The 19026-nt window shown below is 43.3% G+C and overlaps 1 protein-coding gene across 3 annotated transcripts in view; it reads right to left on the bottom strand.

Moving 5' to 3' along the window:
• HDLBP (high density lipoprotein binding protein) overlaps positions 1-19026 on the bottom strand; it is a 67828-nt gene that overhangs the window by 36451 nt on the left and 12351 nt on the right. Inside the window, exon 2 of one of the 3 annotated variants that reach the window (XM_082630644.1) lies at positions 16545-16617. The exons of 1 other annotated variant lie outside the window; for it this stretch is intronic. The gene's annotated coding sequence lies outside the window, so the exon portion shown is untranslated. Of the gene's footprint in view, positions 1-21; positions 139-16544; positions 16618-19026 lie in introns of those variants that run through there. One more of the 3 variants, XM_082630642.1, reaches the window with a different exon arrangement.

The raw sequence follows: 19026 nt of genomic DNA, 5'->3' as shown, positions 1-19026 counted from the left end.
CGCCCGCCCCGGCCTGCTCACCCCGCGGTGCGCCCGTCCGTCCGTCCGTCCGTCCGTCCGCTCGCAGCGGAAGAAGCCGGGACCTTCGCTCGCTCGCTCCCTCTGGGCTGGCTCCCTCCAGGCTGGCGCCCGGGCCCCCGCGGCTATAAAGGGCGGAGGCTCCAATCCCGCCCGGACACGTCAGACCACGGCCGCCCCGCCCGCCGGCCAACGCCGCGCCCCCGCCCGCCCGCTGCTCCTACAGCACCCAACTCCCCGGGGGCTCGGGAGCCTTTTACTGGGGGGGTGGGGGGGTGTCAGGGAGTTGGGAAATCAGTCTCCACCTTCATAAAGCGAAGGCGGGAGGGACTGCAGCTCTAGCACTGAGGTCCCCAATACCGCCTCCCCACCCAAAAAAGAAACAAGACACCTCGAGGTACAACACAAAGGAAATTAACTGCTGGCCCCAACCATCTACAACTTCCAATAGCTGGACAAGCTGGCCTAATAAACTCGCATGGAAACACATCCCATGCCCCCAGAGTTCGGAGCACAGGTTTCCACTGGCGCACTCGTCCGTGGTTCTGCTCCTTGTGTGCTTCACGTCTATAAAACATCCCTACGCTACTCCTTGGCTACCAGTTTAATTCCCTTAAAAACTGCAGACCCCTCTTTTAAGGACTCCACTCCTACAGCTGTGTCTGCAGCCTCATAGCCTAAACAAACAAGAGGATCAGAACAGAGCCCCTGCCCTCACGGGGCATCCACCCTGGTGGGTGAGAATGGCCAGGTCTGCGTTCCTTGTGTAATGTGTGACAAGGGCCTCGGTTTCTTTTTTTTTTTTATATAAGGATACAGGCCTAGTGGAGGGATGTGCACCTCTAATGAAGCAGCCCATGAGTAGAATCCTACATGACATACAGGAGTGCACCACACACTGGGGACAGGGCATGAGCCAGGGCCCTGGCAGGACTGGGAAGGCGAGGTCAGGGTAGAGAGGACCCCCAGGGCCAGGTCAGCTGGCCTGCGGCCATGATACACGTGTTGCTCAGGATGATGGGAAGCTGGGCGGGGGGTGGGGGGGTAGTTGAGGGGGAGAAGGCAGGACCTGGGTATTCCTTTCAGTGGAACACTGTCAAAGTATGTACACAATGGAGAGGGGGGCAGGGCAGGGCCACAGCAGTTGTTCAGTCTAAAGGTGACGATTGCTTTCCATTGTGGTTGGCAATGGCAGATGCACCAAGTGGACAGATTCCGACAGTAGCACCAGAAGTTTCTTATTAACTGGACACGGGGAATGACAGAAGTCAAGAACAGAAGGGAGACTAATAAGAAAAAATAAAAAAATAAACATTTAAAAAAAAGAACGGCAGGGAGGTTCCTGGCTGCCCTCCCTGAGATGGAGAGACTGAAGGAAGCCTAGATTGGTAAGGGGAAGTGTGATGCAAAAACTTGGATATGCCGCCTGACATGCCCACTGGATGGCCAAGTGGGGATGTCAAGTAGGCAACTGTATGTACAAGGTGAAGGCTGGGGAGAAGCCCATCACAGCTGACAGAATACGACAGCACTTCATGACATCACTGGGGGAAGAAACCACGGAGCTGAGGATACTGTCATCAAAGTTGTACCTTAAGTCACCAGGATGGTACCTGGGCAGGTGGCACGCACCTCCTTAGACTTGGAAGAATCTCTGTAAGCATCCCTTCCTATGTTATCACTGCAGTTTGGAGGCAGTCTTTCCATGAGGATTAACCAACCAGCAACTCCGACAAGTGCGTTTTGTTATTTTTTGTTTTTGAGGGCTCAGCACTACAGAGGGGTCTGAGAAGGGAGGAAGAGGGGAGGGATTCAGAAAAAGTAGGCAGGTCCACTGTCAAGGAACTTCCAAGGAAGCTAGGAAGTCACCACAGGAGAAGCTCACAGTGGCTGCCACTGGGGCACAGGATGCCTTAAAAGAGATGGTTAAAAACATATAATTAGGGCTTCCCTGGTGACACAGTGGTTAAGAATCCGCCTGCCAATGCAGGGGACACAGGTTCGAGCCCTGGTTCGGGAAGATCCCACATGCCGCGGAGCAACTAAGCCCGTGCGCCACAACTACTGAGCCCGCGCGCCTAGAGCCTGTGCTCCTCAACAAGAGAAGCCACCGCAATGAGAAGCCGGCGCACCACAACAAAGACCCAACACAGCCAAAAATAAATAAATTTTTAAAAAACTGTAAAACAACAACAACAACAACATATAATTAACAAAAGATATTATAAAATCAAATGTTAAGTTTGTGCTACAGACCATCTCAGGATGCTTTTGTGCTGATAGTTACAACCGGCTTTCCTTCCCAGCAAGCTTTACTACACCGAAACTAACAGTCTGCAGAGGCAAAGTTTGAGATATCTGGGTCCAGCAATATCCATACAAGATAATGTGCAAACCCCTTACGGCTGCCTCAAAAGGTGAACATCAGTATGTGACATTTGGGGTTTCAGTGTTCAAGGGGACAGGGGAGAAGCTTTGGGGCTCCTCAAGGTAAAAGGTTAGAACAGAGATATCCCCCCCCACACACTTAAAGTCATGATCCCCCCCAAAAACTAACCCTCAAGAGAAGGTAGGTTCTGGCCCACCAGCATAGAGGGACTACAGGACGCCTCCCCACTGGCCAGTGCTGGGGGATGGAAATCCCTCTGGAGCACTAGCAACCACGCACGAGTTTAATTAAGGTGCAGTAAAGGTGTAGGGCTCAAATTCCTACAGCCCCATTTGTCCAAGGCCTAGCCCAAACCTAGAAATTAACAACACAGAAAGCAACCCCACCTGGGAGGGAATGAACCTCACACCAGGCTGCAAAGGACACCCACAGATCTGCCGACACTGTAGAGAAGCCTAAAGTCCAAAGTGCAAAAACTAAGACCGAAAGACAATTAGAATTAAGAACTCCAGGTGACAGAAGTATCAGAGGCTATTAAAAAAAAATTTAAAGCGACTAGAGACATAAGACATAAAGTTTACAATTTAAAAAAAATCAAGAGATGGAACAAGTTAGAGAGGTTAAGCACCTCAGATACAAGGAAGAGAAAGTCCAACACATGGCTAATAGGCAGTCCACAGGAGGCAAATACAAAGGATAGAGAAGAGGGACTTCCCTGGTGGTCCAGTGGCTAAGACTCCATGCTCCCAATGCAGGGGGCCTGGGTTTGATCCCTGGTTAGGAAACTAGATCCTGCATGCACGCCACAACTAAAAGTTCGAGTGCCGCAACTAAAAGATCTGGCGTACTGCAACTAAGACCCAGCGCAGCCAAACAAATAAATATTAAAAAGAAAAAAAAAAGAACAGAGAAGAAGTATTGGAAAAACAATGGAGAAAATTTTAGAATGTAAAGATATTACATTTCCCTCCCCTCCTTAAAAGAGACAGAACAGGTGGCCAGGTGGATAATTTAATCTGCGTTTTGGTGCAGAACAGTGAAACCTCAAAAACGACCAAGACAAGAGTAGACCTTAAAAGCAACTAGAGAGAAAAGACAGGTGATCTATAAAGGAATACCATGAGACTGAGGGCAGACCATGTCACAGCACAATGCCTACCAGAGGACAATGAAATAACACCTATAAATCACGCTGAAGGAAGTAACTGTCAATTTTGAATTCTTTATCTTCTAAAAAAAATAACATTCTTTATTTATTTTTGGCTGCATTGGGTCTTTGTTGCTGCACGCGGGCTTTCTTCAGTTGTGGCGAGCAGGGGCTACTCTTCGTTGCAGTGCACAGGCTCCTCTTGCGGTGGCTTCTCTTGTTGCGGAGCATGGGCTCTAGGCATGCAGGCTTCAGCAGTTGTAGCACGCGGGCTTCAGTAGTTGTGGCACGCGGGCTTAGTTGCTCCGCGGCATGTGGGATCTTCCCAGACTTGGGCTGGAACCCACGTCCCCTGCATTGGCAGGCGGATTCTTTGTGGCCTCTCCCGTTGCGGAGCACAGGCTCCGGACGCGCAGGCTTAGCGGCCATGGCTCACGAGCCCAGCCGCTCCGCGGCATGTGGGATCTTCCCAGACCGGGGCACGAACCCGTGTCCCCTGCATCGGCAGGCGGACTCTCAACCACTGCGCCAACAGGGAAGCCCTGTATTACTAATTATTAAATAAAAGAGAAAAAAAGAAAATAGGAAGCAAAAGAAGTAAAAGAGAAGCAATTTAAAAGGCAAATAAAGCACAAAATACAATGGAAGAAATGAATCCAAATGTGGCAATAATCTAATGTTAATACACTAACTAGCCAGTTACAAAATCCAGCTATAAGCTATTTAAGAATACCAAACCATGTGACATAAATATTGAAAGTAAAGGGATAGAAAAAGTACTCCAGACAACTACTAACCAAATTAAAGCTGGGCTATCTATATTATTTTCCGATAAAATAGACTGCAGGATAAGAAGCATTATTAAGAACAAAGAAGGTCAAGAATAAAAAATTCAATTAACTCTGATCATGTATGTATAGTAACTAATAACGTAGCTACAAAATGTATAAATAAAAACTGAAGGTTACTAGAAATTTATATAGCCAAGATTACAGGGGAAGACTGACTCAACTCTTGGTAACATAGATTACGGAGATTAAAAATGCACAGAATATTAAAGCAATGCAATTAAAACCTACTTTATTGGACTTATATAATCCTTTGCCCAATGATTAGAAAGCACATTCTTTTCAAGTATACATTGAACTTTTACAAAAATTGGTCAGGAGCTAAGGCCCCCCCCAAATTTTTTTCCAACAAATGACAAAAAATTAATAAACATTCTGTGATCATAACACAATTAATTAGAAGTCAAGTTAAAATTTTAAAAAGCCTGGAAAGTTTAAAACTTGCTCCTAAATAACTCATGGGTCAAAGAAGAAATCTGAAAATATTTAGAATAAAGCAATTATATATCCAAACTTGTGGAATGAAGCCAGAGTGTTACTTGAGACAAATCTATAATCTTAGCCATCATATTAGTGAAGAGGAAAATGTAAAAATTAGCTAGTCACCCTCTTCTAAAATTAGAAAAACCACAGAATAAAACTAAAGAAAATAGAAATAAAGATAAGAAATCAATGAAGTAAAAGACATATACCACAGAAAATAAACTGAGCTAAATCTAAAAAGACTAGTTAGATCTCTGGCAAAAATGATCAATGAAAAAAATAGAATAGGTAAAAATAGGCAATACTAAGAATTCAAAGCGGGTCAAAAACTATAACTAAAATAGAGACTTTGAAATATCTATCATACAAGAATTCTACTGAGAAAAGTATTATCAAAAACTTAGATGAAATAGGCAATTTCTAGAAAAGTTACCCAAACTGAGTCTGTTAGAAATGGAAAGTTTAAATAACCAACACTCTCCAATATTTGAAGAAACAAATATAAAAATCTCAACAAAAAGGCAGGCCCAGATGGTTTTGTAAGGAAGCCCCAAAAGATTGTCTTCCCAACTCACTTAAAGCCAGGGAAATTTAATACCTCCCAGACAAGGGTAGCAGGAGAAAAGCATATGTGAATTTCATCTAGGTACTTAAAAGCAAAAGCCTAAAATAATCTAGTAAACTGATCCAGAGATGTAAAAACAAATATGTAATATATAATGATAAAGTCAAGTTTAATCCAGTTATGCAAGGTGGTACAATATCAGAAAACTAAAGTAACTCACCACATTATTAGCACTGGAGCAGGATGATTTGATCTCCAAAAACATCCAAATGAAGCATCTGGTATAGTTTACCCACTCCTGATAAAACAGGAGTACAAGGACACATTCCCCAACTCGATGATGGGCACCTACCAAGACTCCTCACTAGAAGCATTCATATTGGGATCGTGAGGAAGGCAGGTTGCACTGGGCATTTTCTGTTCAAACCTACACTAAAGATTCTAACCAGGGCAGTAAGGCAGGAAAATGGAAGGTATGAAGATTGGAAACAAAACTGCCAGTATTCACAGACAATATAACTGTCCAAGTACAAGATCCAGGAGAATCTATAAATACACTATTAGAACTAATTAAAGAGTTCGTAAGTTTTTTGGAAACAAGACCAGCACGCAAAATTAATTATGTTCCAGAACACCAGCAACTACTGGAAATAAATTAATGGGAAAGTAGAATTTATGGAGAGTATTGTAAAAACCTTTGTCAAAATATAGAAAAGACCAAAATAAATGGAGAAATGCCACGTTCACCTATATAGGAAGACTTAATCATACAGACTGCAATTCTCTTAGACTAGAAATTCAATGCAAAGGCAACTTAAATCCTGAGAGGCATGCACATGTGTATATAATTTTATAACCACATTTTATACAATTTTCATTTATACAATATTTCTATATACATCTATACAAAATATTTAATATATAATTTATATGTATACAACAACTTTTATACAGAAGATCAAGGGCCACAGACAACTCTGAGGAAAACAAGGTGGGGATTTTCAGCTGCAGTAATTCAGGCACTGTGTGCTTGTGCAGAAGCAGGGGCACAGGACAATGGAGCAGGTGAGAAAGCCCAGATGTGGACATAACAGACAGACTTTCATTAGAGGTGACCTCATGCATGGACTACACAATCAATGCCTCCGGGAAAACTGATTATTTACATGAGAAAAACCTAAGTCCTTACCTCACACCACTCACGAGGCCAATTAAGGCTTGAGATGCAAATACTGTGAGCGAACCACCTCACTTCTAGATATATATACTACAGGAGAAAGCTCTCCCACACGAGTGAGAGAATCATATACAAGAACCACATCACAGCCAACAACTGTAAACAACCTGTAAACAGATGAACATGGACAGACAAACTGAGGTGTGTAACCTAGGCTACTTACCCTCTTCGCTTTACCTACCTACCTGACAGGAACCCCTCCAAGCAGGGTCACGTTGATGGGGGTCAGGAGAGCAGTGGGCCAGGGGGCATCGCTGGGGCTGTGGGAGCGTTCAGGTCTGATACTCCCTCGGCAGCCCTGCCACCCTGTGGGAGACTGGTGCTAAGGGACGGGGGTGTGGAGTACAGTCTGCTCTCCCACACTGAGTGTGGTGTTCAGGTATGGGCAAAGAGTATGCCTTCATCCTTCTTGAGAGCTGAAATATACTAGTAAACTCCTTCTGTGATTAAGCTTATTTATATGTAGCTATAAATATAAACTGTAGTGTTGACCCAAGTTGACCTGCAGTGCATTCTAATACTGAACACCTAAACACCAGGTTCCTTTCTCTGGCTCAGAGGTGGTGTTTGTTACCATATGTATGTTCAACTCAGCAGCTTTGTTCCCCCAAGTACAGTAGTACAAGTTCAGATGAGAGAGAAACAAATAGCTGTGGTCCATGTTTTCCTTTACCTGGCTTTATTCTTTCTCCACTAATTCTATCAGTGTCACTTCTTTTTAGGAAGTGACAGAAAGGGTAACTTAGAATTTTCTTCAATGACATGTATTTCTCCATAACGTGAAAATAGGTAACAACTAAGTTTTAGCTAAGTCATGACAGGTGTCTCTAGTGAGAAGAGACTGTAATTAACACCACACCTGTCGTCAGAACACCTACGTTCAGAATCTTGCCAGATACTACTTGGGTCACCCTGGCTGGTTGTTTATGCTCTGACTTTCTAGGTTTCCCACCTCTATCAACTTCTGAGGCCTTTGTAAATTGTTAAAAAGATCAAGGAAGATAATCTGCTCTATAGTAGCTATCCCACTGTTTGGGGATATTAGTGTTTAATTCCACTAAGTGAACACATCACCACGTTCCACTAAATGAATACTCTAGCACGTTAATTTTACAAATACTGAAATAATCAGCAATATTTTTTCACAGATGAGTAAAGAATAATATTTATTTAGAGCCTAAATCAAGAACAAGTGTCAGATAAATACACCTTATAACTCTTTTTAAAAAGCAGATGGGACAAAGGTTAGGTTCAAAAGAGTAAGTGAATGGATTTCCACAGAAATGAAATGAAACCACTCTATAGAGCCATGCTGGCCAATATGTCCTGGCAATGTGTGTCTATGGACACTCGAGACGTGGCTAGTTAGAACTGATATATAGACTGTAAGGCTAAAATACACATGGGTTTTGAAGACTTAGTATAACAAACACAATGTAAAACATCTTATTAATGATTTTATGTTGATTACATGTGGAAATGATAACATCTTGGATTAGGTTAAAAAATATATTATCAAACTTAAATTTCACTTGTTTCTTTTTACATTTTTAAGATGGAAACTAGAAAATTTTAAATTATACATGTAGCTCTTATTGAACAGCAGTGCTATAGTCGGTTTTCCAAATCAAAGCAGAAAGGAATATAACCTGACAAAAAGTTTTTATTAATAAACTTTATAAAACAGTCTTAAAGGAAGAAAATCTCAAGTCATTTTTTACAAATCTCCTGTTTATAATGAATAAATTTAGAGCAGGGGAAAAAATACAAAATGGGTACTTGTCTTAGTCACGAAAGTATCTCCTCTACCACAAACACCCAGGGGCACATGGTAGAGGGTATAGTCTCAAAGATCTGAGAAAGAAGTGGCCAAGTGTAGTTTACAGTATTTCCAAGCACTCTAACAACCCATTAAAAAAACAAAACAAAACAAAAAAAAGGCAAAAGATACAAAAATCTTCCATGGAAATGCAGGAAACAATTAATTTGTACAAAAAAAATAGATTTGAAGGTAGGATGAGACTCTACATTTCACCTCTCAAATTGGCAAAAATAAAGTATGAGGACAGAAACGGTGTGAGCATACTGGTGTGGCTGGAAGAATAATAACTGAGTGACCTTTCTGAGGAGCAATCTGATTACACACTGTGATTCAAAATACAAATTTTGGGCTTCCCTGGTGGCGCAGTGGTTAAGAATCCGCCTGCCAGTGCAGGGGACACGGGTTCGATCCCTGGTCCGGGAAGATCCCACATACCATGGAGCAACTAAGTCCATACGCCACAACTACTGAGCCTGTGCTCTACAGCTTGCGAGCCACAACTACTGAAGCCCGCGAGCCACAGCTACTGAAGCCCGCTCGCCTAGAGCCCGTGCTCTGCAATGAGAGGCCACCACAATGAGAAGCCCACGCACCCCAATGAAGAGTAGTCCCAGCTCAACGCCAATGAGAGAAAGCCCGCGCAAGGCCCGCGCAGCAACTAAGACCCAACGCAGCCAAAAATAAATAAATAAATTAATTTTAAAAATAAGGAAATAAAAGTGAAGAGAAATGTTTCTGTGAACACTAAGCTTACCACATTGAAATTCTCAACAAAGCCAGTTTGCTTAAAAAAAAAATGTCAGGTGAAAAAAAATCTTAAAACCCTCAAGGAATCCTGCGTTCTAACTGCTTTATTAAGTGTCTTAAATTCTTGATCTGATGGTGAATGTCCTAGATGGCGTATTATATGAGCTTGGTTTATGCAAGAAGAGATTATGTAGGATACAGTCAGCGGACACTCAAGTACCCACAGCCCTGCATCAAATGATTGGTGAATGAGCAAACGTCCCCAACTACACCACATACCCAGTATCCGTTGTCAATAAAGGGGCAGCTCTATGTTATACCAATACGTAACCCGTGGTGTTAGAGACACGTTTGTCTATGCAAAAATAACTCTGGAAGGACACTCAGGCCACTGAGAACACAGAGTTCTGTGAATAGGAGAAAGAATAGGAGCACAGAGTCGGGTACTGAGAAGTTATCAGTGCCACGGTAAAGGAGGGGGGACTGCACTTACTGACTCAAAAAGTCAGCAATTTTACTGTTAAGTTGGTAGGTGAGCACACATAAAAGCATATATTTCATATACCACTTACCAAAAAAAGTGTGTTTTAACAGGTACATACATAATGGATGGACATATGCTGAGTGTTCCCAAGAGTGTATATGGGGAGTGGGGGCGGGGGAGAAGCTGTATTATATGAAGCGCCTCACTTTTTCAACAAAGATACTTCCACTTGGAGGGAAACAAAGGTGCTATTACGTGGCACTAGCTACTATAAATGAGTGGAAGCCTGAGTCACAAGGATGTTCTTTTCTGTTTTATTAGACCATGTTACCAGCAAGAAGTCTGAAGTGAGCTTTTTTGTGGTGAATTTCTTTGTGGAGGATGAGGCTTTACGTTAACCCATTAAGCCCTTGGGAATCGGAAGGCACCTGAGAGCTGTCCCTAAGTGTCTGGAGGGCAGCACAGAAGGCCGATCTCTGCCAGCAGCCAACAGCACAACTAGGAACGAGTACAGACACCTTTCACCTCAGCACAAAGACAAAGGTCCCCAAGGGAGCACACCTCGCTGGACCCGCGCCCTGGAAACCTAGGCAGAGCACTTCCCACCTGGTGGTTACGTGCTCCCCACTGGGCCCCACCGGGCGACCGTACTCCCCACCGGGCGACAGTGCTCCCCACTGGGCGACCGTCTGGATTAGATGACTCCTTAGGTCTCCGCCTCGACAAGTCTTTGTGTCCTTAAAGAAACCAACCACTGCTTCTAGGGAAGTGCATCCGTGAGGTCTCTGAACACCATGCTTCAGAGCAGCACCTCCACACACAGGCTTGGAGGCCCACCCTCCTGCCTCAACCTGGAGGGTGCTTCTGGGAAGAGAAGGACGGGATGGAACGGCCACGGAGGAGGGCTCTGGCTGTCTCTCCCCCTCAGTCCTACAATTAAACTACAAGAAACAAAATAATTCCAAGTTTGACCTAGGTAATATACTTGAAAGTGTTTTTTCTTCCTACAATTCACATAGAAAAGTTCCATGAGCTAGAATGAGCTTTTAGCTCGTGTTTATAGAAAACTTTGCAATGGATACAAAGCTAGCTAAAGCTATGGGTGGATACTTAAGAATTAGAACCAGTCCCATCCAAATAGAAATGAAATGTTTTTCTACAAAGGAAGAAACAAACATCAGAAACATCAAGTCTCTACTTTCTCCTCTGCAGGGTGTTAAGCCTCCGTGGGCACTCAAGTGCCATCTGCTTGGTGACACTGGGCACATCACACATCTTCAAATGACCTGTTGCCTCGTTTGTCAGACGAGGAGATGAGATTCCATCATCTCTTCCAGTACTATCTTTCTGAGTCTACTCTAGGGAGTAAACCTCACTTTGGGATTTGAAGACCTCCTAGAAACCCTTAATGATACAGCTGTCCCCAATCCCTCAAAGAACTAATTCAACATAAAGGCATAGTAATACAAAGTACAATGTATGGGGACTTCCCTGGTGGCCCAGTGGTTAAGTCTCCATGCCCCCAATGCAGGGGGCCCAGGTTTGAGCCCTGGTCAGGGAACTGGATCCCACAGGCATGCCTCAACTAAGAGTTCACATGCCGCAACTAAAGATCGCACACACCACAATGAAGATCCCGCACGCGACAAGGAAGATCCCCCGAGTGCCACAACTAAGACCCGGCACAGCCAAATAAATAAATAAATAATTTAAAAAAATTAAGCATTAAACAAAAACAAAACAAAATACAAGGTACAGACCAAAGCAGAGATATTTAATCTCTGTCCTGAGTCAAACACCTGAGATCCAGGACTCAGGGTAGACCACCATGCTGTTAGAGCATCTGGGGTGCAGGACCTTAGAGGTTTCATCTGTCAACAGAGAAGGCTGGACAGGGCAAGAAAAAACTGTTAACCCTCCTACTAGAAAACCGGTAACTGGTAACCAAAGAGGGGAGGAAGAGAAAGACACCTATCTCTGGCTCCACAGGGAGCCAAGGATGGGAAGCAGGTGGGCAGCAGGGCCCTCATCAGCATGGTGGTGCCAGACTAAGGTGAACGCACAGAGGCCAACTCCAAGCAGACACGAAGCACCCATTTGGGATGAACTATAGCTACTGTGTGAAGAAAGAATTGTGGAAATGCAAGAGCAGAAAAAGTGAGAAATAAAAAGTTGATGAAGTCTGGAACTAACCACAAATTCCCTAAGGAGGAGACTGACTGAATAAACCATGCTAAGTCCATGCAACAAAATAACAGGCAGCATAAGAGGCATGCAAGGCAAGATCTCCATGCACTGTTACGCATGGTCTCTAGGGATGAGGTTAGTGAGAAAGGGCAAAGGAGGCAGGAGGTGCAGAGTAAGCTACCTAACTCCAAGAAGGTGTCGGAAACACCAGTGTACCTATGTCTGCTCGTATTTGCAAGAAGAAACAATGGGAGGCAACACTGGGAGAAGAAAAGGGAGGAGGAACAGGGATGGACGCAAACTCATGTGAATATACCACTGATTCCCTCTGCCTTTAGAACCATATAAATCAGAGAAGAACAAACTCTAAGAACAAGTATGTCCTGCTTCTCTGTCTTAATGGTGTTTATATGGTTGGGTTCAGTTAACATTTATGGCTCAATGAATTTTCACTAAGGATTTGCATAGTTCTCTGTATGTTTATTATACATCTTAAACACTTTTACTAAAAAAAAATTGAAATGGACCTAAATAACAATGTCACAACAGTGGCGCAACCATCAGAGAAAAACATAACTTTAGAACACAGTAACTTGGGCTTCCCTGGTGGCGCAGTGGTTGAGAGTCCGCCTGCCGATGCAGGGGACACGGGTTCGTGCCCCGGTCCGGGAAGATCCCACATGCCGCGGAGCGGCTAGGCCCGTGAGCCACGGCCGCTGAGCCTGCGCGTCCGGAGCCTGTGCTCTGCAACGGGAGAGGCCACAACAGTGAGAGGCCCGCGTACCGCAAAAAAAAAAAAAAAAAAAAAAAAAACCACAGTAACTTGACAGTATATTCCAAGTGGGATATAATCTAATAACATTAGTTACTATTACGCTAAAAATATTTTATGTTGTAGGATAAGGTTAATATCCTTAAAAAACAATTTTCAGCATTAGTAAAAACCATGTAGATTTTTATTTGAATTGGAAATATCTATGCTCATGATCGGTTCCTAGGCCTGTCTGCTATGAGAAGCAATGCAGTGGCACCGGGCACCCTGAGCACACAGACTGTGGCAATCAACACCATTCCCCAGTAAAAGGAACCAGGCTCCTTGGACAAATGGCTGAGTCCAGGTCACAAGATGGGACACCTCGCTGTGGCAAAGAGCAAGGAAGGAGTCACAGACTAATGGGGTCACGTCCAAAGAACACAGAAGCCAACTTAGGGGAACAATATAAGCATCAAAAATTGGCTTCAATGGGTTGAAACACAATTACATACACATCTACAAGTTTATAATACTAGGGGGGGGAAAGCAACAAAAATGCATTGTTGGGGCTTCCCTGGTGGCGCAGTGGTTGGGGGTCCGCCTGCCGATGCAGGGGACACGGGTTCGTGCCCCGGTCCGGGAGGATCCCGCATGCCGCGGAGCAGCTGGGCCCGTGAGCCATGGCCGCTGAGTCTGTGCGTCCAGAGCCTGTGCTCCACAGCGGAAGAGGCCACAGCAGTGAGAGGCCCGCGTACCGCAAAAAAAAAAAAAAAAAAAAAAGAAGCAGCATTGTTGCTTTGGAAGTTGCTAGTCCAAACATATTCTAAATATGAATAAAGCAAAGAAATCATTTCTCCTTTCTCTTCAGGAGGAACTGTATTTTAGAGTAACCAGAATTGATCAGGGAAACTTTCTTCATGTAAAAATGCCAACAAATAAATGTAGAAACAGAACCAGAAAAATCCTCATTTTGCCACTGCCAACTGTAGGCTAAATCACGGCCCCCAAAGATATCCAGGTACTTAGCCCTGGAACCTGTGAATGTTACAAATGAATTAAGAATTTTGTGATGGGAAGACTATCTTGGATTATACAGGTGGGACCTAAATGTAGTAAGTACCCTTAAAATCATGTGCTTTAAAGATGGAGGAAAGGGCCTCAAGGAATGCAGGCGGCTTCAAGAAGCTGGGAAAGCCAAGAAATGGATTCTCCCCTAAAGCCTCCAGAAGGAAGCCCTGGTGACACCCTGACTTAACCCCAGTGAGACTGGTTTCAGCCAAGTTTGTGGTAATTTGTTACACCAGCAATAGGAAACTAACACACCAATGAAACAGTGAATATAAGCAAAATGGCTATTACGCCCCTTAGATAACTGGTTGATAAAAAACTTTATAATAAGGGACAGAATCAGCCTTCAGACACTTCATTCACTGATCACTTGTAACATAACGAAGAGAAAGACAGCCAGACATTACGCCTCCTGGTATAATGCAATATGAAGTACACAGCACAATCTATGATGTGTTCTTGACACCCTCCCTACACCAGCTTTGCCAAAACAAACAAACAAAAAACCCCAAACCCAAAACAAACAACCACCCCCAAACCAATTAAGCATCTAAACCTAGCTACCAGTTTACAGAAAATATGAGGATCAGAGGAATACACCACATGCCACCACAACAATACAATCAACCAAATGCAGAATGTGGGAAAATCCACAGCACGAATGGCCCTGTTGCTTTCATAAACAAGCGGCATTTTTTTGAAAACAAGAAAAGGGATTGTTACAGATTTTAAAATTGTTTAGTTTTTCTTTTTGTGATACGCGGGCCTCTCACTGCCGTGGCCTCTCCCGTTGTGGAGCACAGGCTCCGGACGCGCAGGCTCAGCGGCCATGGCTCACGGGCCCAGCCGCTCCGCGGCATGTGGGATCTTCCCGGACCGGGGCACGAACCCGTGTCCCCTGCATCGGTAGGCGGACTCTCAACCACTGTGCCACCAGGGAAGCCCTATTTAGATTTTTAATGCAGTGTGGACACTTTCTTTGGGTTTTCTTTGACTCAAACCAACCAAGTGTAAAGACATATTTTATGACATTTGGAGAAAACTGAACACAGAATAGATACTGGATATTAACAAAATATAGTTAATTTTGCTAGGTAAAATTTCTTTAAAGCCCTCATCTACTGAAGATACATGCTAAAGTATTTACAAGTGACATGAAATATGATATTTGCTTTAAAATACTCAAACTCAAAATTAAAAGTATGACAAGTGCGGAACAAGCAAGGAAAGATAAAAATGGCAAAATGCTGACAACTCTTAAAGTTGGGTGACAGGTATATGAAATATCAATATTCTCTCCTATTTTGGGATATGTCTGAAGATTTTCCTAACAAAAAGGTGTAAAAAAAGAAAAAGATCAAAGAGCACTACTTATCAGGGCATATACGATGCTACCAAAGCTATACTCTGAGGATGAATCAACCTTGTAAATTTTATTATAAGAAGAAATGAAGATAAATGAGCTAATCAGCATTCAAATCAAGATGGAAAAAGAAAATCAAAGAAAGTACATGGAATAAATAAACGAAGAACGGGTGAAATAGAAAACAAAAACTAACAAAATACAGCTGGTGTGGTCAATTGAAACCAAAATCAGTTTCTCTGAAAAAAGCAATTAAACAGCAATTAACTCTTGCAAGTCTGATAAAGACAAGGAAAGAGCACACAAAGAATACAAGTGCACAATGATATAATATTATCCTTGCCTGGTATTGAAATAAGAAGTGTTATAAATGCCAGTAATTATATCTTCTGGTAGTTCCCAAGGAAGTAGGAGCTTCTTTGCCCCATGAATTATTTTTGTATCTCACTGGCATCAATTGGGTTCTGAGCCCATCAGAGGCCCAATAACTATAGTCAAGGGGCCAAGGGAATGGAATATGTCTATTAGCTATAGCCAATCAGGGTCCACCCACACAGCTGGGCCATTTCAACCAAAACACATGGCTTGTACATGGTAAAAAGGGGGGCTCCCCAGAGGAAAATTAGGGCACTGCTTTGCCTCCCCAAAACAATGAGTGGGTGCTGCAGAGAAAAGAGATCATCAACTACAAACCAGTTTACAAACATATAAAAATTTAAACAAAACACCAGCCCAGTAAATCCACTCTAAATTTAGAGAATAAGGCACCATGACTAAGTAGGTCTGTTCTAGGGATGCAGTGAGGATTCAATATTAGGTAATGTATACATCTCACATTTATAGCTCAAAGGAGGACAAAAAAACATATATACATGACTGATAGATGGCCATTTAAAAAACGTCCATCTGACTGATGAAATTCAAGCATCTATTCCTTGCTTCCTATGGAATGTAACTTCAGGAATAGAAGGAAATGGCAATACGAAGAGTATTTCCCAGATGTAAAATGTATCACAATTAGTGAAAAGCCAAAATTATCCTATTAAAGTAAGTAACAAAACAGCAAAGTCGTCTGCTATGGTCAAAGACTGTCAAACACGCAACCTAAAGAGAAATTATTAAGCTAAGACACAAATGCCACTATTTGCAGATGACCATCTGTCTAGAAAACCCCTCTACCATAATGAAAAGCTAGGAAAACTGAAGGGAAATTCAGTGTTAGCAAAACAACACACACACCAGATGCCTGAGTCATGGAGCAGTTTCATCATCCAGGACCCTCATCACAGAGATGTCTGTTTCCGCCCCCCCCCCGCCCCCCGCAAGTTCATCTACACCCGCAAGGAAATGCCAAATAACATCTGCGGTAGGCTAAACAATGGCCACCCGAAGATATCAGGTCCTGATATTTGGAACTTAAATGTTACCTTACCTGGAAAAAGTCTTTCCAGAAGTGCTTAAAGATTACCCTGGATTATCTGGATGGGTCCATTACAAGTGTCATTCTGAAAGAGAGGCAAAGAGACAACACAGAGGAGAAAGCTTATATGAAGGTGGAGGCAGACACTGGAACACACAAGCCAAAGAAAATGGGAGCAGCCACCAGAAGCTGGAAGGCCCAAAGGACAGTTTCTCCCCTAAAGCCCCCAGAGGGCGTGTGGCCCTGCCAGAGTTTAGATTTCTAGCTCCAGAACTGTGAGAGAATAAATTGGTGTCGTTTTAAGCTACTAAATTTGTGGTAATTTATTTTCGCAGCCCTAAGAAACTTAACACAACGTCCCAGTAGGTTTTGTTTTTCAATATATACACTGTAAAAAAGACTCCCAAATTCACCTAAAAATAAAATTGTTCTAGGTTATTTGGAAAAAAAGGGAAAAAGGGGGGAAAAGAAAAAACATCAACCTAAAGTTAAGTAAAGCACACCATAAAGCAACAGTAATTAGTACTTGGTGGTTTTTGCTAAGGAAAAAGAAAAAGGACAAATGAAACAAACTCATGTGTATCTATGAGTTTAGCATTTGAAACAAGTGCCATTTCAAATCAGCAAGGAAGGATGGACTAGGCAATAAACAGAACTGGGCCCATTTGCAATCCATTTTGGAAAAAATATAAAGGTTGATCCCTACCTCACACCATACGCCAAAATAAATTTCAGCTGGATTAGAGATCTGGCCATAAAAAATCAAGCCTTGAGGAATTCGAAGACTGGGGAGAAAAACCTGTGATTTGAGGGTGCAAAGGCCTACTGATAATACAGACTGTAGACATCATCAAGGAAGATACTGACTCATTTGACCCTATTAGAGCTTAAGAATTTTGTATAGTAAAGGCTATCATATAGAAGTTAGGACACAAACAGAGTTTTTCTCTGGTTGGGAAACATCTGAATAGACTAGGACCTATCAACACACAGTTCATGGAAAACTAAGACATATGGCACATAAACCCATGAACAGGTATGTTCATCTTCATTCTGCCCTTATACTATGAGATCTACAAAGATGAACAGAAGTGATGCAGATTTTGAAATGGTGAGGAAAATTGGCTTCTCTATCGTTGATGATGTGTAACATCAGAAGGCAATTTAAGAACACAAATATGGGCTTCCCTGGTGGTGCAGTGGTTAAGAATCCACCTGCCAATGCAGGGGACACAGGTTCGAGCCCTGATTCGGGAAGATCCCACGTGCTGTGGAGCTACTGAGCCTGTGCTCTAGAGCCCATGAGCCACAACTACTGAGCCCACAAGCCACAACTACTGAAGCCCGCCCACCTAGAGCCCGTGCTCCGCAACAAGAGAAGCCATCACAATGAGAAGCCTGCACACCGCAACGAAGAATAGCCCCTGCTCGCTGCAACTAGAGAAAGCTGGCGCACAGCAACGAAGACCCAACACAGCCAAGAATAAATAAAAGTAATTAATTTTTTAAAAACCCACAAATAATCGACATACACATAATCCAATTCAGTGATAACACTCCAAAGAAGCTACTCTCCAGAAGTACCTGCACAAGAACACAGAAGGCATAGGTATAACAGGTGTAAGAAGGCTCAGAGAAGCATAGTGACTTGCAAAGAACTGGAAAAACAGAACTGTGCACCAGTGAGATAGTGGTAACTAACTACACAGTGACGCATGGATACCATACAGCAGGCATCACCAACAATGAAGTGATGGCTCAGGTAACAGCCTCAAAAGGGCAAAAAGATAGTGCACAGAACTGTATTTCTAGAAACTGGGATATGAGTTCCACAAAAGGGGGTGTCCACATACCTAGGGTATCAGAGGCTGAGTGAGATGAAGAGAGCAGAGGGCACCTGGGCAGAACAGGGGGCAGCAACAGGAGACTGGGAACACACAGTGACTAATCAAATAAGTAAATATATTAGGGACACCGGCACCTAAGATTGTCACTGTTGGAAAAGGGAGCTACCAATTCAGAAAGGGAGAGACTGGAACGAACCCTGTGGTATTAGATAGAAACCGAGGTTCTGAAATGAACTCGTGTCTTTCAACATACAGAGATGTAAAAACAAACATGTGTTGTAAATACACAGGCATCTGTGTATCTGTGTGTGTGCAGGTATACATGTATGTGCACACACACCCACACACACACTCCATCTCTGTCCACCAACAGGGCCTGAGTGCATTAACACCCCAACCACAGCCCAGCTGGTGCCCACCTTCTGCTTCCCTGAGTACCTACTGTCATAAAATGGAACCGGGCCTCCTCAAAGAAAAGGCTGATTTCAGGGCCGGGGCAGGAAAGCATGTACGTGAAGAGCCCAGAGTACCTTGCTGTACCAGAAAGCAAGAAGTATTAAATGAGTGATGGGGACTTGCCAAGCCAGGACACAGCAGCTGGCTTTAAGGGGCTCCCACTGGCCAAACATGGGAAAATACGAACATCA

This window comes from Mesoplodon mirus (assembly GCF_964341445.2).
Source record: "Mesoplodon mirus genome assembly, chromosome: 8".
In the NCBI taxonomy this organism is placed as follows: domain Eukaryota; kingdom Metazoa; phylum Chordata; class Mammalia; order Artiodactyla; family Ziphiidae; genus Mesoplodon; species Mesoplodon mirus.
The sequence above is the reverse complement of the archived record's forward strand: the minus strand, read 5'-3'. Positions and strand labels throughout refer to the sequence as shown.